Here is a 27,534-nt window from a genome sequence, read left to right as displayed (position 1 = left end):
ATAGCCCTCCTTCGGTGAATTCAATCCCATCCACCATTTACTGAGTGCCTCGCTTGTGTCAGACATTGTGCTGGGCACTGGGACCCCCAGGCTGGCTCAGATGCAGGAGAGGGGGAGGGAGATGCAGCTACAGAGACAATAATCACAACACAGGTGATAAGTGCTTAAGAGGGATGTACAAAGTGCTCTGGGAGCTCAAAGCACCAGGCCATTCATTCTTCCCTGGTGGGGAAAGATTTTGGAACACATCACAGAGGAGGAGGTATTTCAGCTGGATTGGGTCCTCTCAGAGGCTGGAAGAGGGAGGGAGGGGTATTTTAGGCAGAGGAATATGTGCAAAGGCAGGAGGTATGAAAGTAGGAACTAGAAAACTTCTGTATGACTGGAGCAGAGGGGAAACAGGAGGAGAAACTGGACAGTGAGCCTCAGGCTAGCATTTGCGAGGCCATGAATTCTACTACAGAATCTGGACTTGATCCAGTCGTGGGCAAAGGGGAGCCATTGAAGAATTTTAAGCAGGGGTGTGACAGGACTAGATTTGTGTTTTAGAAAGCCTTCTCTTGGGGAGATAGAATGAACCAGGATTGTGGCCAAGGGGCAGAGAGAAGGGAATGGATTCTGGAATTACTTTGGAGGAAATGAGCAGGACTTTTTCCTTCCTCAGTAATTATTTTGGACCTTCTTGCCTTTCTACCCAGACTCCATGTTCCCCAGGGGAGGGAGCTGCTCCTTCCTTTCTCTGTGTCTGGTGTAGACTTAAGCATTCATAGAGCTGAATTATAGGGTCTGATTGACAACAACTGAGCAACAGAACTGGTTCCCAGTGGCTAGGGAGTCCTGCTCTGAGCGTAAGCTGGTGACTTTTCTGCAATTCTGTCCACAAGCCCCAGAGCAGGGTGAGGCTTAGCCCAGGCCTCTGGGGAAGGCCCATGAGGTCTTCCCCTCCTTCCTTTCTCTTCTATTCTTTCCCTCCCTCCTCCTCCTCCCCAGAGCCCAAGCTTTCTTGCTGGGAGGCTCTCTGAGCCAGCAGAGCTGTGGATGAAATGGTTCGGTGGCTCCAGCCCAGCTGCTGCCATGGCAACCAGGCTGCCTGCCAGACCCACAGTCAGGAGCAGACCCAGCATTCCTGCTCTAGAACTACAATTCCCAGAATGCAAAGCACATAGGGGCTATGACAGAAAACCACCTCTTTGCTGGTTATCTAGTCAGAGCCTTCCAGCTTGTAAAGGGGCATATATGGGCACCCCCAGAGAAAGTAGAGAATATGGGAAACTGAGGGGCCAGAAAGCAAGGCATACTTCTAGGGGAGGCCTGGGAACCAACCCCTCTTTATGGTGGCCCACTGGACATTCCAGAAGGAGGCCATTGGCTACAGGAAAGTGCAAAGCCTGGGGATGGGTACTAATCCTGGTTTTGCCACCAGCCTGGGATGTTGCTTGAAAACTTTCTTTCAAAAACTATCTACTACTCTTGATTGCCACCAGAATCTTCACGGTCCGAGCCCCGGTGGCTGCCCTGCACTGCTTACTGGTCCCTTTGCCTCACTCAAGCCCCACCCTTCCTTCTTCATACTGAAGCCTGAGTGACCTTTTCAAAATGCAATTCTGATTATATCACTGCTGCCTGTGCCTGCCCCCCTGCTGTTTAAACTCTTCAGTGTTTAAACCCTTTGCTCTTAGATGAAGAAATAAATTCTTTACCTCACCTGGCAAGGCCCTGCAAGGTCTGGCTTCTGCCTGCCTTCAGCCTCCCATTCAAACCCACAACTCCAGACCTTCTGGGTTTTTGGTTTCTTGTAGAAGACACACTCCTTCCTGCCACAGGGCCTTCACACATGCTTTTCTGTCTCTTCAGAATGCTCTTTCCTCTACTGTTGCTCTATATAACCTTCTCCATCTCAGAGAAATACCACTTTCTCAGGAAATTCCCTGACCTACTTAACCAAACCAAATCCCCCTTTTGTATACCTTGTTGGCAACATCAACCTCCACAAAGCACCTGTCACAGTTGTATAGAGTCATCTATATGATTATTTGACAACTATCCATTTCTCCAACAGATTGCAGCCCCTGTGAGAGGAGGGAGAGTGCCCTTTTGCCTGCCACTGCATCTTTAGGGTCTGGCACTGTGCTTGACACATAACTGATGCTCAAGAACCATTTGTTGAACAAATTGCTCTAAGCCTCTGTCTTCCAAGCTGAGTGCCCACCACATGTTGGGTGCTGTGAGTGGTGGTACCAGGGATATGGTAGTGGACAACGCACAGGTGTGGTCCCTCTGGCCATGGAGCTCACAGTCTAGTGGGGAAGATAGATACTGAGTATATAATGACAAGAGAGCTGAGTGTTAAGCAGAGATTGTAGAGCTGTGGTATCAGAAGCCAGGGGGAAAAAAAAAAAAAAAGAAGAAGCCAGGGGATCTGGAAAGGTCCAGAAAGGAAGAGAAGTAGGAGTTATCAGATAAGAGGGATGGAAGAGTATAAAAGAGCACTGCAGGCAGAAGGAACAGCATGAGTAAGGGTACTACTGAGGCAGAAGAGAACCCAGAATTCTCCAGGCATGAAGTAAGGGCAGAGTTGCTGGAGCATAGAATGAATGGAAGGTGGTGTTAGTTCCATCTATATGCTCTGATTTTACTGGGCATAAGCGGCACAGAGCGAGCTATCTTTTAAAACTGGCTGGCCCTTGTCTTCCATATTCCCTCTCTATTCTCAGGCCCAGGCAGAGGTCCAGCATGAACATATCAAGGTGGTCCCACTGCTTGAGCATGCTGTCCTTCACCTCTAAGCACACACTGTGTATTTCACATGTCCTGTGTGGGCCATGCATGTATCTGGTATGATGGGGCTGTGATATTTGAAGTGTCGGGGGGGTATATGCTAGGGGAGCAGTCAATCAATCCTGGAGTATACATTGCTGATAAGTCTGGGGGAGGTCTCCTGAAGAGGCAGAGAGCCTGGCCTGGGGCTTGAGGCTGATCTGCTCAGCTTGCTTAGGAAATGAGGCATGACTTACCAGCTGCAGAAACATCAATGTGTTAGAGAGCAGAGGCCTCTGAGTATGAGACTGCCCCTCCTCACACCTGTTGCTGCCTTCTTCTTCCTCTAGGCTCCTGGATCAGGTGGGAGAACAGTCTCCAGTTAGGCTCCACAAAGGAAGGGGAGCTTTCCCTTTGAACTTCCTTTCACACAAGTAGCTCCCAGTGTGTGTAGAATGCAGTGACAACTGGCTGGAAATAATGGATTTTAGCTTCCTCAATCCCCTGCAGGTATTCTAATAATGACCCTTATACACACATACACCACACACACACACACACACACACACACACACACACAGAGCAGCCGAGGTCCCGGGTTCTGCTGAGACCACCCTGGAACAGGAGCCTCCAGTCCACCCATTCCCCAGAATAGGGTTTCTCAAAGTGGAGTACTTGTGAAGATACAGGTTGCCAGGGGACTCTGATGCAGTGAATCACGGGCCACATTTGGGAAAACTTTGTTCTAAAGGATACCTAATTCTGTCCAAAAGACTAATGAAGCATTCCCTTCCCCAGAAATGTTTCCCCAAATCTAGTCAGTGATGATACCCTTGGCAATCCCACCCTGGACCTCTGCCAGGAGGGCAGCCAGCCCTGCCCCCCAGACCTTCCACCTCATGCAGTCAATAAGTATTTAGCAAGGACCTACTAGGTGCTAAGTGCTGGGGTCCTAGGAAGAACATAGCAGCCATGATCCCTGCCCAATGGGTCTTCTAATTTAGAGGTGAGGAAAACTATTTTATTTTTAAATATTTTATTTATTCATGAGAGACAGACACAGAAAGAGAGAGAGACAGAGACACAGGCAGAGGGAGAAGCAGGCTCCATGCAGGGAGCCCGACGTGGGACTCGATCCCGGGTCTCCAGGATCAGGCCCTGGGCTGAAGGCAGGTGCTAAACTGCTGAGCCACCAGGGCTGCCCAGGAAAACTATTTTAAAAGCAAATAAATAAACAAACAAGATAATAGTGCTAAGGGCTCTGAAGATGATAAAACAGAGCTATCAAAGAAAGTGGCCAGGGGACCTGATTAATTCTGGGATTCAGGGAAGGAGGCCACCTTGGTTCTTGTGGAGAAGAGGGTTCTGAAAATAAAAAGAAAAAACCGTTCTTCTCCCTTTGCTACTGTTTTTTTTTTCCCCCTCTAGTCTTTCTTTTCTTTACCTCGGCTTGGCATTGTTTCTCTGGTTAGACTCCCTCTTTGTCTCCTTCATTCTCTCCTCCTCTGCTTCCCTCCTTTCCTTTCCCATTGCCTCCCTCTTCATAGAATACCACCTCCTGCTCTTCTGCTCCCTCCAGAGAAATGGAAGAAATCAGATCTCCCCACCTCTTGGGCTAGCCAGCAGTATTTGAGCTGTAGGCTTGCTCAGCAACTGGCCCTGAGACCAGGGCTAGAGGAGGTCAGAGGGAAGCTAAAGGTGGAGGGAGAGTGGAGCAGGGAGGGGCCCAGAGAGGGAGAGAGCACTCAGAGGGGCTGGAGGTGGCTGCTGAGCCAGGTAATCTAATCAGGGGGTGAGTCATAAAGATCACTCGCTCCTGTGCACAGGACGGCCTAGGAAATCACATTAATTTGAAGAGGGTGTAAAATCCACGGAGAATTCCCCTCTCTCCACCACACACATGAAGATAAACTGTCTTCAGCTTCCAATATGATCTTACAACAGCTTGTCAGTGACAAAACAGCCTCAAATCCTCCCATTTATCAAACGGCCAATCCTGTTAGCAGCTTAAAAGAGACATAATTACCTGCGGCCTTTTGTGTGATTCTTTATACTAACGCCGCTTCCTTCTTCCTGGCAGCGTTCCAGAACGTGAGCTCAGAATTCATTCTCGGTGACTGGGGAGATCATCAGAGATGTTAAAGTTGGGGGGACAAGAGCAGATGGTTGGGGTGGGAAGTTCTGCACGGTGGGCACGTGTCGGGCTGCGATGTGGGCTAGCACCATGGACAGAGCCAGGGCGGGAGCCTGGAAGCGGCTGCCAGGTCGGTGGCGGTAAGGAGGGGCCAAGCCCAACCAGCGTGGCAGGAGCCCGTAGGCCATTGGGCCAGTCAGGAGCCGGGCAGGCATCTAGAGAACTAAGTTTCAGTGATGGAGACTCAGCCCATGGCACATCAGCACCGACAGAAGGTACAGGGCACAGAACAGGCTTGGCCTGTCGACGGGTCATTTGGGTAGAATTCTCCACCCTCAGGCAGAGCCAGGAGTTCCTTCTTCTGACTCCAGTGTGGCTGACACACTTTGAGTTTTCAGGACTTCAGACTCTGCCATGCTGCTACTGCGGGAGAATAATGATGTTCCCAGCTAACATTTACTGAATGCTTGCTATGAGGCAGGTCCAGTTCTAAGTACTTTATATATGTGATATTAATTAATATAAATCTCATGAGAAATCTGTTCTCTTATCCCATTTTATGGATGAGGAACTAGAAGGTGAGTGAGGCTAAGTCACTGTCCAAGGTCACCCAGAACTAATTCAAACTCATGGTCTAGGAGTTGGGTTGTCCATAAGGCAGGATCTGGCCATGATGAGGGATCACCTCTATGGCTCTGGGTTGATCTCTCTCCCTCTCCGCACTTTTTGCTATTCCAGCCCAATCAATGCAGGTTTCTGCTCTCACTGCGTTTGGGAGACGGATGAGAAAACCACATGACTGACCTTTCCCTCTGTGAGAAGTGAGACATTAGAAACTGGCTTCTCTCTGGTCAGGGCTGCTCTGCAAATTCATATTTTCATTCCCCCAGTCCCATCCTCTCTCTGCTGCTCTGCCCCTCTCTATGCCTCCCCCCCCATGCTAACTTTTACCCATTTCAAGAGGCCACCTAACTCCATTCCACCCACTGCCCACTGCCAACCCTCTACTTGCTACTCCTCACACTCTTTTCCATTTCCTAGCAGGCCCAAGGGAATTTTCTGCTGGGAGAAAACCATCAGAGTCCATTTGGAAGGCAGATAAAGAGGCAGACAATGAGACAGACAACAAGAGACAGACAAGAGACAGAATGAAAATGAATTTTGAAGCACTGTTGAGTTCATGATTGTGGTCAAATCCTATTGAAAGATAAAGCCAGGATTAGCTATCCAGGGGTATCTTACAGAATATCTAGAACTCAGCTTTAACTCACTTGGCTTCCCCTGCTCACCAACCCTCCAACTGACCCCTGTCCTCTGGAATTGCCTCCCAGACCAGCATCCTTTCCCCCACCCCACCCGGCCTCAGGGCATTCATCACTTGGGTTAGTGATTTATCAAAGGCTCCGACAGTCGCTGTTGGCAAAAATCGATCTGTGAAGAATGGGACCAACCCAGGATCCCCTGTTCTCCTGAGCCCCTACCATCAATTTGCCCCAGAGGAACTCCATAGCTCTGATATCAGCACTGCCCCCCCTGCCCCACCCTCACCCCAGCTTTGTTTGGGTCTCTGGGTTCCTTTCTGTTTTTAGAGAGAAGGAAGAAGAAAGGAAGGAAGGCAGAGAGGTGAGTTAGTGGTTTCTCTTAGATGTTTATTTTGTTGTTTTTAAGTGAGAAAGTCCCAGCTCTATTAAACACAATCAATAGTTGGCCCAAAGAGAAGCTTCCCTTCTCTGAGACATTTGGAATCTGGTCAAATCATTTTGCCCCAATACAAAGTAATTTATCAATTTCAAAACCCTTCTAATCAGTAGAGACTGTGGAGTTCCTGCTATCTTCTGCTGCAGACACACACACACACACACACACACACACACACACACACACACCTGAGCACAAACTCTATTCTCTAGTCAAACCCCCTTCCCTTCCTACTTCCTCCCTCCCTCTTCCCCAGGATGCAGAATGTCTTCTTCCTCAGCTCAGCCTCCAGGCTGGGTGCCATCCTCTGTCTCCAACTCAGCCTGTGTGCCCCTGGCCCAGAAAGGCTGTAGACCCCTGCAGGTCTGTGACGCTTAGCCCTGGGAAGGTGGAGGTGGGCAGGTGCCCAGCCACAGAGCACTACTGAGTGCACTTTTATTCACCCAGGTAAAAACCCAAGGTAGGGAGATTTTTGTTCACAGACACAGCCCAGAACTGGAGTCAGGGGACTGGAAGGGGCCCAGGGCCACCAAAATCATCCCCTAGGAGCTTGGCTCTGGTCTCCAAGGGGCAAGCAGGATCATCTGTCTGGAGAGGGGTTTGCTGGCTGAACCTGGGGATGATGTCACAACACTCCCGCCTCTGAAGCTGCTATTTTTGCCCTTGAGGACAGCCTGTGTCTAAAGGGAGAAAGCAACAGCAGTGAAATCACCTTGCAACTCACCCTTGGGCTCCCAGGAAGAGTGGCTGGAGTCTTTGCTGTTCCATTAGATTGGATTCTCAGCAGGTCTTTTGTGGCCACCAGCTGCAGTGGCCAGATAGGCCACTGACCTTTGGAAAAGGACCACTGAATGGCTGATTCAAATGCTCTCCCTACAATGGACTCGGTACACTGCTCCCTCAGAGAGTGACTAAGGAAATTGACTGAGTGAGCCAGGGACCTGCCTGCCCCACAAGGGAACTCAGGAGCACAGATGACACATGCTTTCAGAAACCTCCACCCCCAGACCAGTTGATCCAGGGGCCTTACCCTGACCTTCCAGGCTCCCCAGAGGGCATAGCCTAAAACCTCCAACAGACCTATAACAGCATGCCTAGTACTCTGTAAATATGTGTGCAATCAATAAATGTGAGGGCAGCCGGGTGGCTCAGCGGTTTAGCGCTGCCTTCAGCCCAGGGTGTGATCCTGGGGTCACAGGATCGAGTCCCACGTTGGGCTCCCTGCATGGAGCCTGCTTCTCCCTCTGCCTCTCTCTCTCTCTCTCTCTTTCTGTGTCTCTCGTGAATAAATAAATAAAATCTTTAAAAAAAAATCAATGTGTGCAACTCTGCGGAGTTCTGCCCCTGCTTTGTGCCTTCTATCCCCAAATCTCTCACAGCTCTTCCAGAGCCAGGGCCAAGGATTTTGCATATCTTTGGAGCCCTCATAGTTCTTCACCCAGGGCTTTGCTCAAAGTAATATTAAACCAGAGTGAGCACAGTGCCCTATGGTTTACGAGGCATTTTAATATTAACTGTCTATTCTGCAGTAATGCTGGGGCCTAGGTATTATCTTGTTTTCTACTGAGAGATCCCGAGGTTCTGTGGGGATCAAAGGCTGGCTGCCCCAAATGTGCCACTTTGGCATACCAATTATTCAAAATAAAAGTTCCTTAAGAGACAGCCTGGGCAAGAAGGACACTCAGGCCCTTCTCTGTGTCCCTGAAAGCAAGAAATAAATCTCCCATGTGAAAGGTACCCTTTCTATACCAGGAGGTAAAGAGACATCTTAACCACTAGAGATGGGAAATTTAGAGCCAAGAAGACTGTATAAACAACCCTTGTTACTTATTACTAATTTACTACCCCAGCTCAAATTCCATTGAGAATCCCTTACTAATTGAAGCTTTCAAAGTTCATTTTTGTCTTGTCAATTCCTCACAAGTTTATTGTCTCTTCATCTAAGAAGTATAAAAACTGCCTGCCTTGGTAATTTCTTTAGGTCTCCATTTCATTATTGGGCCTCCATGCACATGTAATAAACCTTTGGGTTTTCTTCTCTTGTTAACATGTCTCATGTAAATTGAATCCTTAGTCCAGCTGGAGGACCTTGAGGGTAGAGGAAGAAATTTTCTTTCCTTTTGGTTCAATGAGGTGAAGTCATTTGTCGCAAAGCACGCTGAAAGTAAGTGATAAAACTGGGATGCCAATCCAAGTTCTTGGAATCCATATCCTAAAATCCCCCACATCATTCACCCACTCCCCAGACACATGTGGAGCATCCTTCTTATGGCAAATGTTAAGCCTTTTTAATGGCAGTCTAAAACCAGCTGACATTATCCCACTTCCTCCAGTTGGGAAATAGAGACTTCCATGGTGAAGTGATTTGCCCAAGGTAAGACAGTAAATTAGGAGGTGGAAGTAGATTAAACCCAGGCCTTCAGATCCCAAATCTGGAGTCTTCCCCATCCCCCACAGTACACATTCAGGAGGGGCTTGCTATATGCCCAACAGTATCCTACAATCTTCACATTTGATGTGGTTCTATTAGCTCTCTCATCTTTTTCTTCTAAAGATTTTATTTATATATTTGAGAGAGACACAGAGAGAGGAAGCACAAGCAGGGGGTCGGGGAGGGGCAGAGGGAGAAGGAGAAGCAGGCTTCCTACTGAGCAAGGAGCCCTACTGACCTGGGCTGGATCCCAGGACCCTACGATAGTGACCTGAGTCGAAAGCAGACGCCTAACTGACTGAGCTACCCAGGCACCCCCAGAACTCCCTCCTATACATGAAGAAAACAAAACTTTGAAAAGTCCAGTGTCTAGAGGCCAAGATGGGATTCAAACTGTTTCTCCAACTGCAGAATCTAAGCTCTAGGTTTTTGGTTTTTGTTTTAAAGATTTTATTTATTTATTCATGAGAGACACACAGAGAGAGGCAGAGACACAGGCAGAGGGAGAAGCAAGCTCCATGCAGGAAGCCAGATGTGGGACTCTTTCCCAGGACTCCAGGATCACACCCTGAGCTGAAGACAGGTGCCCAACCACTGAGCCACCTGGACGTCCCTGAGCTCTAGGTTATACTGGCTAACTGACGATGATAAAAGCACTCACTACACATCCAAATAACCAATGTTTATTGATTGAGTGACTGTTCACTATAGATATATCTTTATAGATATAAAGTTCATAGCACAGCCAGGAAGGCAAGCTGTAAATTCTGGACTTCCAGGCCAGCAACTGACCCTTTGTTCACCCTATCCCTCACAGCCTTCTCTGTACCTAATAATAACTGCCCACATTTCTTGAGTATTCACTTCACGTCAAGTGCTGGGTATGGCCCCTTACATGTACTCTCTCTTTAGATCTACGTCATAGATATAATTTTCCTCATTTGAAGGATATGGAAACCAAAGCTCAGAGAGATTCAATCATTTATCTCTGGCCACACAGCATATCAAAGAGATATCAAGGTAGAGATGCCATCCCTCTCTTCTGTCTTGCAAGCCATTTGGGAACAGCTCTCCAGTCCTAGATCCACACCGGGACTGTACCTGGGGATTATAAATAGCATTACCCCAGGAGTTTGGGAAGACAGTAGGAATATGGCACGAAGGGCCACTACAGCTGGAGGAAGTGTCCAATGCTACAGAGAATAGACAGACACATAGATTCAAAACTAGACCCTGCTGGGAAACCTGTGATAACTGAGACTCATTGAGGAAGTGATTGAGTGAGCAGCTGACTTTGGGGAACTACAGTGCCATTACTGGGTTGGATCTCCCAACTGTACTGTTCTAAAGTGGACGACTGCCCAAACCTCCTCCAGAATGGGCCATTCCCCCACCCAGAGAATGGATGCAGCATGAGCCAGCTCCAGACTTGCCCCGATTGCTTCCCACATTGATGGATGAAAGTGCCTCTGCAAATTGGAAAAATAACTAATGTACTACTCCCAGACCCTGCTGCCTGTGAGTGGAGGGGGCCCTTCTGGGTTAACCCAAGAACTGGGAGGAATCAATCCCCTGAATAACAACCCAAAGCAGCAGCAGGAAGAGGCTCCCAGCCTGGTGGGGGTGGAATTACATTTCCTACAGGGTATTCTCAGTGTCGCCTCTCATCACCATAATATTTACATCAAATGCAAAAGGCCTCTTCGGAATAAAACCCTGAGGTTGTAAATGCCAAATCCAAGAATGTCAGCAAATGCAAAAGATCAGTTTCTTTGAGCAGCAGTCTCTCCCTCCCCTCCAGGCAATGCCTGCCACCAGCCCCTGGCGTGACCATGACTGGGTGGACTCCTGAGCAGCCATGAACCTCAGCCAAGATCAGGAAAGGCTGGGAGCACACAGGGAGCTTAAGGGTACCCAGCTCTGGTCCAGATATGCCAGGCAGCCTTGCCTTCCACCTGGCTTCACGCAAAGTCTGAGAACATGTGTCTACACATACTTCCTATGCAGAAAGGCAGGCCAGGTCATCTCATGGACAGATAGACAGGTGGACTATCTTCAATGGGGAGAGCCTCAGGGATCAGTCCTCAATGTAGCTTGCAAGCCAGCAGCCAAGTTCTCTGCCCAGTGTGCCCCCTTCCTCCTCTAGCTGCTCCCTTGGGGCCCAAGAAAGATTTTCTGAGGTCATTTGTCCATCAAACATTTATTGAGCACTTACTAAGCACCGGGCCCTGGGGATACAATGGTGAGCACTCTGAAGGAGCTTATGTTCTAGTGGCAAGACACAAGGAACAAGCTAACATGTAAATAGATTCAGATACTAAATGGTGTAAAGAATAAAAATTGAGATGAAGGAATAAGAGAGGGAAGGAGGAAGAACACAGTTGCTTGGGTAATCAGGGAAGGGATCTCCAGGGAGGTGGCATTTCGCCGGAAGGATGAGAAGGAGCAACTCCATGAAGATGTTCCAAACAGAGGAATGGTAAGTGTAAGAGCCTTGAGTGGATAATAAGCACATGTGCTAGGGGAACAAAAAGAGGCCTGCAGCAGGTTCAGGGGGTGTGATGAGCAGGGAGAGGAGGTGAGGTCAGAGGTGCAGGTGCTGGGTCTCACCAGCTGTGGAAAGGAAAAAGTTTTCAGGCAGAAGGCAATGGGAAGTGGTAGGAGTGATTTAGGCAGGGGATGGCACTATGTGATTTACATTTTTAAGTTCTGCTCAGATCATAAAAGTCTTGGTTGAGTTTTGGTTTCACAACTTATTCACCATGTGATCTTGGGCCAAGTTCTTGCATTATTAAACCGGAGTTTCCTTAAGAACTTCCTGGAGAGTCAGAGGATAACACGAGCTCTAACATGCACTGTGTGGCTAGTTCAGGACTTGGTGTCAGTAAGTGCACAATTAATGTCCCACACTGTTTCTCCTGTTCTGGATTTCCTCTGAGGCCTAGGCCAGGCCCCATCTCTCCATGGCAGTCCATGCTGTGTGCATCCAGGGCTTAGTGGGGTCCCATTCCTCGGGTAACAAGAGATCAGATGGCACAGGGACTCTCCAGGAGCCCCAGGCTGTCAATGGAGTGGCTAGGATGCCTGGGCACATTTGCATGCAGAAACTGCACTCCAGGTCATTCACTGCACCAGTAGGGCAGGCATAGCGTCCAGGAGAAAGGTCGTTGGTGCCACCCAAGGTCATGTTCTTCTACACTCATCTGTATCCCTTCTCAAGTCCTTTGTGCCTAATCTTTGAGCCCATAAGTTAGTTGCCTGAGGAGGAATGAGAAAAATTGACTGGTGGGAGCAAATGGAAGGAGTAAATGATACAGGTCTTGTCAGGCAGTTTGGAAACTTAGCCAGGGCTAAGAGCAGATGGGGTGACCCCCACTCCTTCCTGGAGCTGGGCTCACACTGCACGCAGCTCCAAAGTGGGGGAGTGGAAGCTCTGAGAGAAACTTGCCTAGCAGCAGCTTGGGTAGCCATTCGTCCACTTGACTATCCTCAACGGACAAGGTACTTCTCTTCCCTCCCTCCCTCCCTGTTCTGGGCTCCACAGAAAGGATGTGATGAGATTAATTAGTTGCTTATAGAAAGTTCTTTAGAAAAAGGAGAAGGAAAAAAAAAAAGAAAAGAAAAGAAAAAGGAGAAGGGGGGATCCCTGGGTGGCTCAGCGGTTTCGCACCTGCCTTTGGCCCAGGGCGTGATACTGGAGTCCCAGGATCGAGTCCCGCGTCGGGCTCCCGGTATGGAGCCTGCTTCTCCCTCTCCTCTGCCTGTGTCTCTGCCTCTCTCTCTCTCTCTCTCATAAATAAATAAAAATAAATTTAAAAAAAAAGAAAGAAAAAGGAGAAAGAGCAAGGGAGCCATCATGTCTGGGAGCCAGAGGGTTCTTGACACAGTATAAGCAGTGAAGTCCTGTCAGCTACAGGGGTTGAGGAGTGTGGGGAAGCAGAGTGGGCAGTAGGACAGTGGCTGCAGGCAGGCAGGCACAGGAAGACAGTTGGGCAGCAGAGGAAAGGGACTTGGGAGAGGTCTTGGAGGACAGCATCAGGCAAATCCCCAATCCAGGGATGTTTGGGGAGTCCATAGGAGGAAGAGTTTGGTTGTGTAGGGATGTGTGGGGGCCAAGGGCTACTAATTGAAGCTCCCAAAGTTCAGTTTTCTTTGTCTTGTCAATTTCTCATCTCTTGGTCTAAGAAATATAGAAACTGCCTGCGTTAGTCATTTCTTTAGGTCTCCATTTCATTATTAGGCCTCCATGCACACATGATAAAACTTTGAGCTTTTTTTCTCCTGTTAACGTGTCTCATGTAAATTGAATCCTTAGCCCAGCTGGAAGACCTGAGGGTAGAGGAAGAATTTTTCCCCTCAGGTGGCAAGGTCCAGGTTGGCTCGGCCCAGTGCCTGAGGCAAGGAGGGGAGAAACCCACCCAAGCCACAGGTATATCCTCCTTCTCTTCCCACCAGCTGAGCCTGATGGCAGAAGCACAGCCACCATGCCTCCACTCCACCCCCAGCCCTGAGCCCTGAGTCTTGGGAGATCCCTTTCCCCTCCCTCTTTTTAGGGATCAGCATACTTCATTATCCATAAGAAGCTCTCCTGCCCTGCCCATCCAGCTTCTCAGAATGTAGCCCCAACAAGTCCCCCAACAATAAACTTAATTTTATATGTGGGTCTGTTGTATTTAGCACTTCACCTTACCCAGAGGCATTAACATGGGGCAGGCTGGGGGGCACCCGGGTGGATCAAGTCAGTGAAGCATCTGCCTTCGGCTCAGGTTAATGATCCCAGGGTCTAGGGATTGAGCTCCGCATCAGGCTCTATGCTCAGCGAGGAATCTGCTTCTCCCTCTGTCTTGTGCTTGTGTTCTCTCTCTCATTCTCTCGCTCAAATAAATAAATAAAACCTTAAAAAACAAAACAAAACAAAACAAAAAAACATAGGGCAGGCTGGCAGCAGGCAGAGAAAGCTAATGCTGCAGGAACCAATTCCCACCCATACAACCACCCTGCTACATCTCCAACTCTTCATCCTGAATGTGAACCATGTAAGGGCTGGTGAGTCACGTAGCTCACCTCAAGGGGCTCCTTCAGGTTACAAGCTTCCTCCAGAAAGCACCAGCCTCCATCCCTCCCATCCTGTCCTTAATACTGGCTCTGTCTGTTCTATCAGTCCTGTCAAGGACAGCCCCCTGCAATCTGACCATGGCAGCAGCTGGCAGGGCCCGGGGCTGCACTTGACATCCTGATCCAACCATATTCTCGGAGAGGAAGCAGGTTGAGAGTTCCGCATGCTTGCACACACCTGCACATACCACTCACACACTCCCTCCTTCAATGTCAGCCGAGACAAGAAAATTGGTTCTTAGATTTCCTGGGTCACAGACCCTCTGGCCATGATGGAAGCCAGGCACCCTCTCCCCAAGAGGATGCATGCATATACATTTTGCATGTCCTATCAGAAAAGCTGGGAATAGGGGTGGCTCTTACCCTGATTTCTGCCCTCAGTAGCAATCCTTGTTCAGGGTTGGGGTTCCAAGCAGGTGGGCATTTGGCCAAATCCCTGAGCGCCCTTTTATGGACTGAGTTTTGGGGACTGCCTAGAAGCAGCACCAGTGGGGTTGGGCCAAGGGGCAAGAGAAATCTGAACCGTCTCCAAGGCCACCTCGGACTCTTAAACTTAAGGACTCCACAGTTCTGTCCACACATGCCTCCTGCTTACTAAGGTAGACCAGGCATAGTCATCCCTGCATGGTCTTCTCCAACCTCGATAGGTGAGCTCAGAGCTCTGGGTGTCTACCTTAGTCATTACACAGTCTGACCAGGATTTTGCTATCCACAGTGAGCACCAATCATGTAGACAAGGATACTAGGCTCTGCCTGGCTTCAAAATTTCCTGAGACTGGGCACAAACCTTCTTTGGGTTCACTGCATACCTGCAGACCACATACATGCACTGGCATGCAGACCACACACACACACACACACACACACACACACATTAAGACACACACAAACTATGTGAGAGCATACAGAAACACACAAATCATAAACATAAGATGAAAAATGTGAAACTCCAAAAAGCACATACAGGAATATACAAACAGTTCACATACATGTAATCATGTCATGTGTACCATATGTATACACATTCATGCTCTAACATGTAACTCTCATTCATTCCTACCTCCTAGAGACCCTTCCAGCCCTATTGAGCTTTCTTTCTTTTCTTCTTCTTCTTTTTTAAAGATTTTATTTATTTATTCATGATAGACATAGAGAGAGAGAGAGAGAGAGAGGCAGAGACACAGGCAGAGGGAGAAGCAGGCTCCATGCCGGGAGCCCGACGTGGGACTCGATCCCAGGACCCCAGGATCACGTCCTGGGCCAAAGGCAGGTGCTAAACCGCTGAGCCACCCAGGGATCCCCCCCCTTTTTTTTGAGCTTTCTATTTCTTTCTGCTATGCTCTCTCTGTAGTCTGCTCAGTGTGAGAGTCACTCTTCCCTCCTTTTCCTCATCTGGTAGATTTCCTTGTTAGCCTAGTAAGTCTCTGTATTAGGGCTTTCCTAGGGCTGCCATAACAAAGTGTCATAACCTGGGGGGGGCGGGGGGAGGCTTGAAACAACAAAAAATTACTCTCTCAAAGTTCTGGAGGCCAGAAGTCCAAAATCAAGGTGTCAGCAGGGTTGGTTCCTTTTGGGGGGCTCAGGGAGAAAAATCTGTTCCATGACCCTCTTAGCTTCTGGTGGTTGCAACTCTTGACACCCCTTGGCTTGTTGAGACATCACCTCAATCTCTGCCTCTGTAGTGGCCTTCTTCCCATGTGTGTGTCCAAATTTCCCCTTCTTATAAGGTCACTAGTCATTGGGACGTCTGGGTGGCTCAGCAGTTGAGCATCTGCCTTTGGCTCAGGTTGTGATCCCAGGGTCCTGGGATTGAGTCCCACATCGGGGTCCTCTCAGGGAGACTGCTTCTCCTTCTGCATATGTCTCTGCCTCACTCTCTGTGTCTCTTATGAATAAATGAATACAATCTTTAAAAAGAAATAAAAAGGACACTAGTCATTGAATTAAGGCCCATCCTTTTTTTTTTTTTATTGTTATTGGTGTTCAATTTGCCAACATATAGAATAACACCCAGTACTCATCTCATCAAGTGCCCCCTCAGTGCCCGTCACCCAGTCACCCCCACCCCCTGCCCACCTCCCTTTCTACCACCTCTTGTTCATTTCCCAGAGTTAGGAGTCTCTCATGTTCTGTCTCCCTTTCTGATATTTCCCACTCATTTTTTTTCCTTTCCCCTTTATTCTCTTCCACTATTTTTTATATTCCCCAAATGAATGAGACCATATAATGTTTGTCCTTCTCCGACTGACTTACTTCACTCAGCATAATACCCTCCAGTTCCATCCATGTCGAAGCAAATGGTGGGTATTTGTCGTCTCTAATGGCTGAGTAATATTCCATTGTATACATAGACCACATCTTCTTTATCCATTCATCTTTCGATGGACACCGTTTTTCTTAGTTTTTAAAAACTTATATAATCTAGGGAACAAGAAGGAGGGGGAGGCATTTCATTTCTTTTTTTTGTATATTCTTTTATTGGAATTTGACTTGCCAACATATAGCATAACACCCAGTGCTCATCCCATCAAGTGCCCCCCTCAGTGCCCGTTACCCAGTCACCCCGTCACCCCGCCCACCTCCTTTTCCACTACCCCTTGCTTGTTTCCCAGTGTTAGAAGTCTCTCATGTGCTGTCACCCTCACTGATATTTCCCACTCATTTTCTCTCCTTTCCCTTTTATTCCTTTTCACTATTTTTTATATTCCCCAAATGAATGAGACCATATAATGTCTGTGAATTAGGGCCCATTCTAATCCAGGATGACCTCAACTTAACTTGATGACATCAATAGAGATCCTATTCCCAGATAAGGTTGTATTCACAGGACCTGGGGATTAGGACTTAAACATATCTTTTTTGGGGGACACAACTTAATACTCAACAGACTCTTAGTCAAATATTTCCTTTTTCTTTTTTTTAAGATTTTATTTTTACATAAGGTATATAATCAACATGGGGTTATAACCCAAAATCCTGAAATCAAGAGTCATATGCTCCACAGAGCCAGCCAGGCAGCCCCCAATTCTTCCTTTGTCTGTGAGTCTTTCCCTGACCTTCTTTCTAGACTGGCTAAAGTACTTCTGCCATTTGCTCCCCCATCATGGCACTTAGCTCATATTATTGTTATTGCTTTTTTTTTTTTTAAAGGTTTTATTTATTTATTCATGAGAGATAGAGAGAGACACAGGTAGAGGGAGAAGCAGGCTCCATGCAGGGAACCTGACGTGGGACTCGATCCCGGGTCTCCAGGTTCACTCCCTGGGCTGAAGGCAGTGCTAAACTGCTGAGCCACCCAGGCTGCCCTATTATTGCTTCTTTATTTTTTTATTTTTTTTATAAATTTTTATTTATTTATGATAGTCACACAGAGAGAGAGAGGCAGAGACACAGGCAGAGGGAGAAGCAGGCTCCATGCACCGGGAGCCCGACGTGGGATTCAATCCCGGGTCTTCAGGATCGCGCCCTGGGCCAAAGGCAGGCGCCAAACCGCTGCGCCACCCAGGGATCCCTATTATTGCTTCTTTAATGGTGTCTCTTTCCAGCTCTGAGGGGCTGGGCAGTTTATTCCTTTACTCACTATTAAGTCTAGCACCTGGGATAGTGCCCAGTTGTTACAGGATCTCAGTAAGTGCTTGTTGAATTGGTGAAACCATTTCTATACATGGTATAAATATGTTAGTCATATTCACATGCATAAACACATACTCTACATATGTGTACACATATGTGTAAATCAAGCATATACACAGACACATGAAAACTATGTACCCACACAAATCCAGGCCCTGAACACAGTCCAACAAGTTCTAATTAGTCAACCAATCACGGCTGGGTTCCAAAAAGTCCAACCCTTCTCTAAGTGCACTGGGAGAGGCAAAAAAGGGTCACCCTTGGTCTCCTGTCCTCAAGAGACTGACAGACTAATTGGAAAAACAAGACTAATATATGATGAGAGATACTATAGTATTTAGTTCTATTTTGTGAGCTATGAAGGCTCAGAGGAAGGAGCTCTTGCAAGCTGGAGTTGTCAAGGGAGGCTACCCCGGAGGAGGTGAAGGTTGAGTTTGACCCTCCTGCGTGGGTAGGATTTAGGCAGAGAAGAGAGAGAGAAGAGATAGTGTGTGTAAAGGCCCAGAGGCTTGTTTATAGGACTCTTCTAAGAGGAAGAATCCCCGCTAGTAGCTGGAATATTGAGGGGAGATCTGGATGCCAAGGCTACCAAAGCCAGGCTAAGGATCTCTAGCTTCTCAAGGCACCATCAGTCTCTTCCTGCCAGGTGCAGGGAGTAATTTCTCCAGGGTCTTGTGACCCTGGACTTCAGGGAGCTGAGGGTAGGCAGGGATATGCTGTGTACCTCAGGCCCTGAGAACATGGGGGCAGTCCCTGACAGGGCTCCTCTCTTACCTCAGAAGCTGTAGGTAGCAGCAGTACCTGCTGAAAAACATGGTCAATTTGAATGACTGGCCCCTCCACCCACCCCTTCCCTGGGGGAGGTAAGTGACAAGCTGGCAGAGAGCTTCAGTGATACCTTTGTTGGCAAAGCTGCCCCTGTCACCCGCCGATGACAGGGTGGGGGCGGGTGGCCAAGGGGCAGAGAGAAAAGCCTCACCAAGCCTCCTCACAGGCCCTGCCTGAGCCCTGGCACCGAAAGTCTCCGAAGGGATGGGCCATGCAGTAATGAGAGGCACAGCAGGGAAGAGCAGCCGCAGGGTCTGTCCTCACCAGTGAGGCTGGGGAGACAGCGAGCTCTTGCTTTTGGTCCTAGAAGAAGTGATAGTTGGTTCTCTCAAACTGCAGGGATGGAGACAGGCTGAGTCTAGCTCCTGACAAGCAAATATAAGGCTTCTATTATGTGACAGCCCCTGCCCCCATTATGAAATTGTCCATTTCCTAGGGACATGGAGCCAGAAGTAGAAATTGTCACAGGATTATGGAAAAGCCACTAAAAAAAGGGTGGAGACTACCAAGAAGAAGAGAGGTACTAGGTGTTCAAGGATAGGAAATGTGGCCTGAGCACCTTTGGACCATCAATACTCTGTCTCTCTCCCTTCATTGACTGCTCAGAAAGACCCCCAGTAGAGAGGAGGAAAGAATAAGGCAAGCTCTGTGTTTTGGAAGGTGAAGTGGTTTTCTTATACTTGCTGGATAGGGTTCTAGAAAACTGTTCTCTGGGGGCACCTGGGTCCCTAGAGAGCATCTGGGCAAGTAGGTGGAGCTGGAGCCAGGAGCCAGGGAAGGGATGAACACTCACTGGCTCCCGGGCATCATCGGTGGCTGCTTGAAATGCAGTGGTCCTGGACACAGCCTCCACGCAGGAAACAAGAGCAGGTGGGTAGAATCCAAGGCCACCATTCCAGGTTTGCTTTATGGGGCAGTAGGTATGCGTCACCCCAGATAGCCAAGCTCCCAGATTCTCCCCGGGTCCCCCCACAAGCCTAGGAATGTCAGAGCCCACTGTCTACCTTTTCCTCCTCTCTAGAGAACCAGTTTCCTGGGCCACAGCCTAGAGATAATGGTGGGGGTGGAGTGGGGGCAGTCCTAGATGTCACCTTCTCTCTTCTTTGCCTGGCCCCAGACCACCCTGCCCTTGTGGCTGCTGGGCCCCATGAGCTTCTGTGAAACCCCATTTCCTTTCCATTCAATGACAGTCCCTCCCTCAGACTCTGACTTCTGTCCCACATCCTGAGCATTTCTAGGCCAAAACCTCTAGCCACCAGGATCCCAAAAGCCTGCTGGCCCTGCAGCTCCAAGCAGGGAGGAACGCTAATTGGCATTAACAGAGGCCAGGCCAGCAGCTCACAAAAGATCCTCTCTTCCTGACCAGAGTCATGCCTGGGGCACAGCCAGCTTCTGGTGTCTGCTCATGGGGGGATGGGCTCCCTTGGATGGTGGCAAACAAAGAGAGGGGGGTGCCCCACTGGGACTCTGCTGCTGGTGCTCACATACACTCAGCAAGAACCTGGCCCTTCTTGCTGTCCCTTAACACAACTTCTGAAGCAGCCTAGGGCACACTAGGGAATTTGTCCCCTTGGAGCCCACTCTATGCTCATTCTAATCTGATCTCACCAGGAACAAAAAGCTCTGACGTCATATTGGCTGCGTTGATATTCCAGCACCACCACACTTAATCTGTGTGACTGTAGACCAAAAATTGGTGTCTCTGTTTTCTTGTCTGTGAAGAGAATAATACCACCTATCTCACTGGATTGTCATGAAGATTAAATGCTATCCATAAAAAGCTCCTAACATGGTCCCCAGTGTGTAGTAAGCACTCACTCAAGAGATGGTCATTACAGGGCACCTGGGTGGCTCAGTGGTTAAACATCTGCCTTTGGCTCAGGTTGTGATCCTGGGGTCCTGGGATCGGGTCCTGCATCAGGCTCCCCACGGGGAGCCAGTTCTCCCTCTGCCTATGTCTCTGCCTCTCTCTGTGTGTCTCTCATGAATGAATAAATTAAATCTTTAAAAAAAGAGAGAGATGGTCATTGCAGTTGTACAATTATGATTATTTTTTCTTGGATCCACTTCCCTTTGTTATAGACAGTTCTCATTTCAGGATTTCAACATTGGGCATAGAGAATGAAACAGGGCAGGCCCCCCAGAGATATTTGTTGAACAGATGGAAGGAAAGGAAGGGATAGGACAGGAGAAAGGAAAGTGGATGTATTTGTCATAGGTAAAACCCATTTTATGAGTGGACAAGAAAGACTCCCATTCAATCCTCCATTTAACAGATTGTCTGTCATGCCTAGAAGTTCACCGATTCATTCATTTGACTAAACCACTGCCCTCTTCCCACTGGTCTCCTTTAAGATGCAAACAATCACACTTTAGTTTGAATGAGTGACTGACCAATGACAAGAGGTGGTTTGAAGCACTAGAGCCTCTGTGGGGGAGGAAGCGAATTTTGACATGGAAAGTGCCAAAGGGATCATACAATTTCTCAAGAGGCTGGCTCTAAGAAAATTGAGTGCAGGACACTGCAATTTCCCTTCAAAACAGTTCAGATGTGACTGAACCTCATATGCAAAAATGTGTTCCTTGTCTCTGTCCTAAATCCTTCATGCTATGGATTACAGAACAAAATGATCATCTATTTCTCCATGTTATAGGCCCAGCACAGAATATATGACTGTATTTGTTCCTGAAGATTTTTTTCTTTTTCTTTCTCTCCCCTTTTTTTTCTTTTTTTTTTTTAAGATTTTATTTATTTAATCATAGACAGAGAGAGAGAGAGGCAGAGGGAAAAGCAGGCCCAATGCAGGGAGCCTGACATGGGACTCAATCCTGGGTCTCTGGGATCACGCTCTGGACTGAAGGCGGCGCTAAACTGCTGAGCCACTCTCTCTCTTTCTCTCTCTCTCTCTTTCTCTTTTTAAGATTTTATTTATTTATTCATGAGAGACACACAGAGAGAGAGGCAGAGACCCAGGCAGAGGGAGAAGCAGGCTCCATGCATGGAGCCTGATGCAGGACTTGATCCAGGAAATCTGGGATCACACCCTGAGCCAAAAGCAGACGCTCAACCGCTGAGCCACCCAGGTGTCCCTGAAGACTTTTTCTTTTTCTCAAGGTACGAATTATCCACATGCAATCTCAATCCTAAAGTGATTTTCATTTACTGGGGAAATTTGAAGACTATCTGTAGCCAGTCTGAGGTTAAACACAGAGGAAAATCTAAATGCAATTTTCCTGTTTGAGAAGCAGTTACAATATTTTTAAGCAATTGAAGCTTCAAAATTTCAGATTCAACATGCAGTTAGGCCTCCATCACAGGAACTACAGATTTTGCAAAATTTACAAAACAGTAGAGTATCTCAGAGGCTTTTCCCAACTGCTGAATCTTTGAGTGTTTCATAAATGAAGATGTTCTGGGAGACTAGGTGCAGTTTTACTGGCGTTTGGCTTTTGGCTAGGGCATTTTAAAGCAAATGTTACACTGGGAGAAAGTAAGAAGAAAGATTCTATAACAAAGTATCAGAACAAGAATACATTTTAATAGCATTATTTATCAACATGTATTGGCGTTTGGAATTAACACTCTGGTCCATCCCATTGAGCATTTGCAATAAATTTAAAGGGCTTGTCTTGCCTTTGGCACAGTGAAGATGACCCAGCTAAGATCCTTGTGTCATTTTGCAAAGGCAGATTATCAGATGTGGGGATAGAAAGCATAGATACACAGACTGTAGTTAGTCTCCATGTTTTCCCTGGTCCATCCCCCAGGCCTGGAGAACCTAGTCTGCTTTATGAGTTCCCCCAGTTCTTCTCATGAACCTCACCCACTACAGCAAGCAGACAAGAGGGCTCTGAAGACATGTCAATCATATTGCCCCTTCTGCCCATTAAGGCAACTAGAGGGGCAGCAGTAGGGGCCTCGTCTCCATAGCCACAGCCGATTGGACCATTACCAAGAATGTGGTAGATGATCTACAGGCTGCAAACCTCTGCTGAGGCCTGGTGAAAGGAAGAAGGTGACTTGGGTCAATGAAATTTTCTCTTGAGGGAATCTAAATAGACAGGCATAAGGATTACAATGGCCATGTGCTGGTTTTGCCTGTGTAGCCTCACTTCACATTTTCTGGTGATAGACCCCCATACTCCTTAGGGAGCAACTTTTGAGTTAAGGTGACCTGGTTCTGCCCCCACATTCAGGGATACAGCCCCAATCCAAGGTCTGGCCTATCATCAGATTTTATCCCCTGACTACAGTGATGGGAGAAGTGAGAGAAGAGGGAAAAGTGAATTAATCAAGATTTTGATCTGGCTACTGAAACAAAGAGACTCATAGAGCAGTAGCTTCAACAAGACAAAAATTCATCTCTTTCTCATATAAAAGCCCAAGTGGATGTAGTAGCTCTGCTTCACCAAAATCCTTAGGAGCCCTGGCTCCTCTATCTTGTTGCTCTGCTCATGTGGGCAGTACTTTTTTTTTTTTTTAAGATTTTATTTATTCATGAGAGACACACAGAGAGAGAGAGAGAGGCAGAGACGCAGGCAGAGAGAGAAGCAGGCTCCATGCAGGGAGCCTGACATGGGACTCGATCCGGGGTCTTCAGGTTCATGCCCTGAACCTAAGGTGGTGCTAAACCGCTGAGCCAACCGGGCTGCTCTGGGCAGTACTTTCATCACACTATGACCACATTCCAGCTAACCAGAAGGCAGAAATATGGATGGAGGAACATGGGCTTTCCTTTTAAGGGAACAACCCAAAAGTTACACGTATCACTTTTGCTTATATCCCATCAGCCAGAATTTAGTCCCAAACCACATCTTGTTGCAAGGGAGGCTGTATGGCGAGCTGAAAACTTCTAACACATTAGAAGAGGAGAATGGCGATTACAGGACCACTAGGGGCATCATCACCATGTCTGGAGAGGGTGTTCAAAGATAGAGTTAACACTGAGGAAAGACAGATGACAGATGGCAAGGACGTCACGGAGGCTTGCAAGTCCAGCCATGCCGAAAGGCTGTTCTATTCTATTTTTGATTTTTCAGTTATACCAGCCAATACATTCCTTTCTTTTTTTCTATTTTCATTATTATTGTTATTATTTTGCTTAAACTAGTTGGATTTGGGTTTCCAGCACCCAAACCTAAAGAGTTCTGGTTAATTCATGGCAAGATCAGAAGGTAAAAGGATCCTTCATCTTTTCCTGGATTTTCAGGCACACATTCTTTATAGTACACTTTTTTCTCTCCATATAACCAGGATCTAACAATGAAGCCAGGAATGACAGGCCTACATTTCATGATCAAGTATTCCTTATTACTAAGTCCTTTTCCAGTTCTTATTCCCTAATTCTTCTTTTTTTAAAAACTATTTATTTATTTATTTATTTATTTATTTATTTATTTATGTATGATAGTCACACACACACAGAGAGAGAGAGAGGCAGAGACACAGGCAGAGGGAGAAGCAGGCTCCATGCACCGGGAGCCCGACGTGGGATTCGATCCCAGGTCTCCAGGATGGCGCCCTGGGCCAAAGGCAGGCGCCAAACCGCTGCACCACCCAGGGATCCCTTCCCTAATTCTTCTGTTAGTCCTGGAAGGACATAGAATAGGTCTGATTATTATAAAACTGGCATAATGTAAATAATTTCACATTTGTAAATTTGATGGAACTTTTGTAATACAAAATCAAAAATGGATCATTTTACAGATGCTAACTTCTCAAACTTAAGGACATTGTAGGTTAGGGTACATGCTGCACTAGTGATGATAATGATGATGGTGAAAATAATTTGTGCAACACTTTTATGTTTCCAAAGAGTGTCACATATTTGCTTGCTTTAGATTCACAATAGGCTATAGATTTTATCCCCATTTTACATACAGGGAGACTGAGGATGAAAAAGTTGAAAAGACTTAACAAATTATGGAGCTGGTACTGCATCTTCTGGCTCCTCATCCTGCCCCCTCTCCTCTGCCTGTTGCTTAGTTATTGCAGGCATCTTTGCAGAGGAGAAGAGCACACACCTCCAGGACATGCTTGGAAAGGGCAATCAGGGACACCATGATTTGAATAAATAAGTGAATATATGACTAAATTAATGGCTGGCTGGCTGGATGATAAATGACAAGTGGATTGATGAGCAGATAAATGGATGGATAGGTAGATGGGTGATGGTTAGATGAATGGCTGGATGGATCTCTTTTGTATGGATAGACAAGTGGTTGGATGGGTGGATGGATGGATTTCTGTGGTCTGAGACAAAAGGCAGTGGGGTTCTCCCAGAGTCTGGAAAGCATGCACACACACACTCCTAATATTGTACCACCTAGAATGCCATATGTTTGGCTAATATCTTACCCTGCCTGCCCAAGTATTTTAATTCTGCCTCACCCCTAAGAAAATTAGAACGTGTTTTACTCATAAGGTTGTCTATTGCTACTCTACAGCTGATTAGCCTTGTTCGCTTCACCTGTCCATACCTCAGTTTCTTCTTTTATAAAATGGAATTGAAAAGAACACCTCCTTCCTAAGATTGTTGTGGGAACACATAACATATTGAGATCATTTAGTAAAGTGCCTACCATATCAAAAGTCCTTTATAAATAATAACTATTATAATTATTATTCCCTGAAGTTTAGGATGATTGCCTGTGGAAGTCAAGGTAAGTCCCCCATAAGCATACCATATTGTGATTCCAGTCTTTAGCCCTTTTTCATTAGTGGTGGAATCTGTAATAATACAATAACCTTTATTTTATTACACAGCCCTTGGAAATTGAGGGTTTCATCCATGTCAATTAATTCCTTTGCAGCCCACGTTGGCAGTGACAATCAGAATGTCAAAATGTCTCAGAGGATTCCTAGAAAATCTGAGGCACTTCAAGATGAGCCTTCCCCAGGCGAGAGACCAGCCCGAGTGAATCGTTAATACACTTCACAGGAAGGGGGACTCTTCCGAAATGCTAATACAATCAACCTGAAAGGCAAACTTCCAGCTTCCTGCTCAGTGATCAGACCTGCGATCCCAGAGCTGAGGTGCTCTCCACAGACAGGCCAGAGGCTCTGCTTCCTCACCTAGCTCCCTGGGAGCAGCAGGCTTTGTCCTCAGTCCTCAGCACTTCCTGTCACAGCCAGTCAGGGCAGCATGGACTCTGGCCGCCTGGACTGAGGTCTGTTCCATGGAAACAGCAGGAGGAAGCTTAGCCAAGAAACCACACGAAGTGAAAAAATGAGATACGTGGGTGAGTGAGGAACTGCCTAACTCCCAGCATGTGCTCCTGGGACCCAGTTTGTAACATCTTCTGGAGCCAGACTGCTTCAGTACAAACCGTGACTGCCCCCCCCCCCCCCCCACTTTTTAGCTGTGTGGCCTTGGGTACAGTACTTAACCGTGCATGCCTTATTTTTATCATTTGTAAAGCGTGTATGATAATACCTGCCTCCCGGGGTTGTGTGAGGATTTAATGACTTCATAAATATAAAGCACTTAGAACAATGCCTGATGCATAGAAAGCACCATATACATATTTGTTATTATTATCCATTCTTATATTCTTTCCTTCATACATACCTTACTTCTTCTACCCATCAATTTATTCTTGTTCTCATGCATACATCTATCTAACATTCCCATCTGAACCTCTGATGAGGTCATGTTATAAACGAATAGGTTTGAGTAACAAAGAGCTTTCATAGGTAGCTTGGGGAAGGTATCCTAAAGTTAGGCAATATTCTACAAAATCTCCAACTGTATGGAATTAATAGTGTTAAAATATCCATACTACTCAAAACAGTCTACAGATTCAATGCAATCCTTATCAAAATACCAACAACATTTTTCACAATACTAGAATAAATAATACTAAAATGTGTATGGAACCACAAAAGACTCCAAATAGCCAAAGCAATTTTCAGAGGGAAGAACAAAGCTGGAGATATTATAATCCCAGGTTTCAAGATATACAAAGTTGTAATAATCAAAAGAGTATGATAGTGGCACAAAAGTAGACACATAGATCAATGGACCAGAATAGAGAGCCCAAAAACAAACCCATGCTTATGGAGTCAATTCATCTACAATAAAGGAGGTGAGAATATCCATTGGAAAAAAAGACAGTCTCTTCAATAAATGGTGCTGGGAAAATTTAGACCACTTACACCATACACAAAAATAAACTCAAGATGGATTAAAGACCTAAATGTGAGACCTGAAACCCTAAAACCCCTTAAAGAATACACAGGCAGGGATCCCTGGGTGCCTCAGCAGTTTAGCTCCTGTTTTGGGCCCAGGACATGATCCTGGAGTCCTGGGATTGAGTCCCACATTCGGCTCCCTGCATGGAGCCTGCTTCTCCCTCTGCCTGTGTCTCTGCCTCTCTCTGTGTCTCTCATGAATAAATAAATAAAATCTTTTTAAAAAAAAACAAAAACACAGGCAGTAGTCTCTTTGACCCTGGCCTTAGTAACATTTTTCTAGATATGTCTGCTCAGACAAGGGAATAAAAGCAAAAATAATCTATTGGGACCACACTAAAAATGGAAAGGAAATTAAAAGTGAAAAAACCATTGGGGCTCCTGGGTGGTTCAGTCGGTTAGTATATTGCCTTCAGCTCCAGTCACGATCCCAGGGTCCTGGGATCAAGCCCCATAACTGGCTCCTCACTCGGCATGCTGCTTATGCTCTCTCTCTCTCTCTCTGTCAAATAAATAAATAAGCTTTTAAAGAAAAAAAAAGAAAAACCATCAACCAAGTGAAAAGGTAACCTACTGGATGAGAGAAAATTTAAACAAATGCCATATCTAAGAAAAGGTTAGTATCTAAAATATGTAAGGAACTTTTACAACTCAACACCAAAAACCCAAACATTCTGATTTAAAAAGGGGCAGGGGACCTGAATAGATTTTTTTTCAAAGACATATAGAAAAAAAAAAAAAAAA

The 27,534-nt window shown here is 46.8% G+C and overlaps 2 long non-coding RNA genes across 3 annotated transcripts in view; both read right to left on the bottom strand.

Annotated features, from left to right (window-relative positions):
• The window catches only part of LOC140633558 (uncharacterized), a 37,574-nt gene extending 32,501 nt beyond the window's left edge, over nucleotides 1-5,073 (bottom strand). The window contains exons 1-2 of one of the 2 annotated variants that reach the window (XR_012031146.1): nucleotides 4,784-5,073; nucleotides 3,015-3,111 (exon numbers count right to left, since the gene is read on the bottom strand). This is a non-coding gene — a long non-coding RNA (uncharacterized lncRNA). The remainder of the gene's footprint in view (nucleotides 1-3,014; nucleotides 3,112-4,783) is intronic. The other variant, XR_012031145.1, reaches the window with a different exon arrangement.
• A 3,411-nt stretch (nucleotides 5,074-8,484) lies between these two features.
• The window catches only part of LOC140633557 (uncharacterized), a 44,867-nt gene continuing 25,817 nt past the window's right edge, over nucleotides 8,485-27,534 (bottom strand). Inside the window, exons 3-5 of the long non-coding RNA XR_012031144.1 lie at nucleotides 16,389-16,556; nucleotides 13,711-13,915; nucleotides 8,485-8,747 (exon numbers count right to left, since the gene is read on the bottom strand). This is a non-coding gene — a long non-coding RNA (uncharacterized lncRNA). The remainder of the gene's footprint in view (nucleotides 8,748-13,710; nucleotides 13,916-16,388; nucleotides 16,557-27,534) is intronic.

Source organism: Canis lupus, chromosome 5 (genome assembly GCF_048164855.1).
Source record: "Canis lupus baileyi chromosome 5, mCanLup2.hap1, whole genome shotgun sequence".
Lineage (NCBI taxonomy): Eukaryota > Metazoa > Chordata > Mammalia > Carnivora > Canidae > Canis > Canis lupus.
Note: the sequence above shows the minus strand (reverse complement) of the source record. Positions and strands in the feature narration are given on the sequence as shown.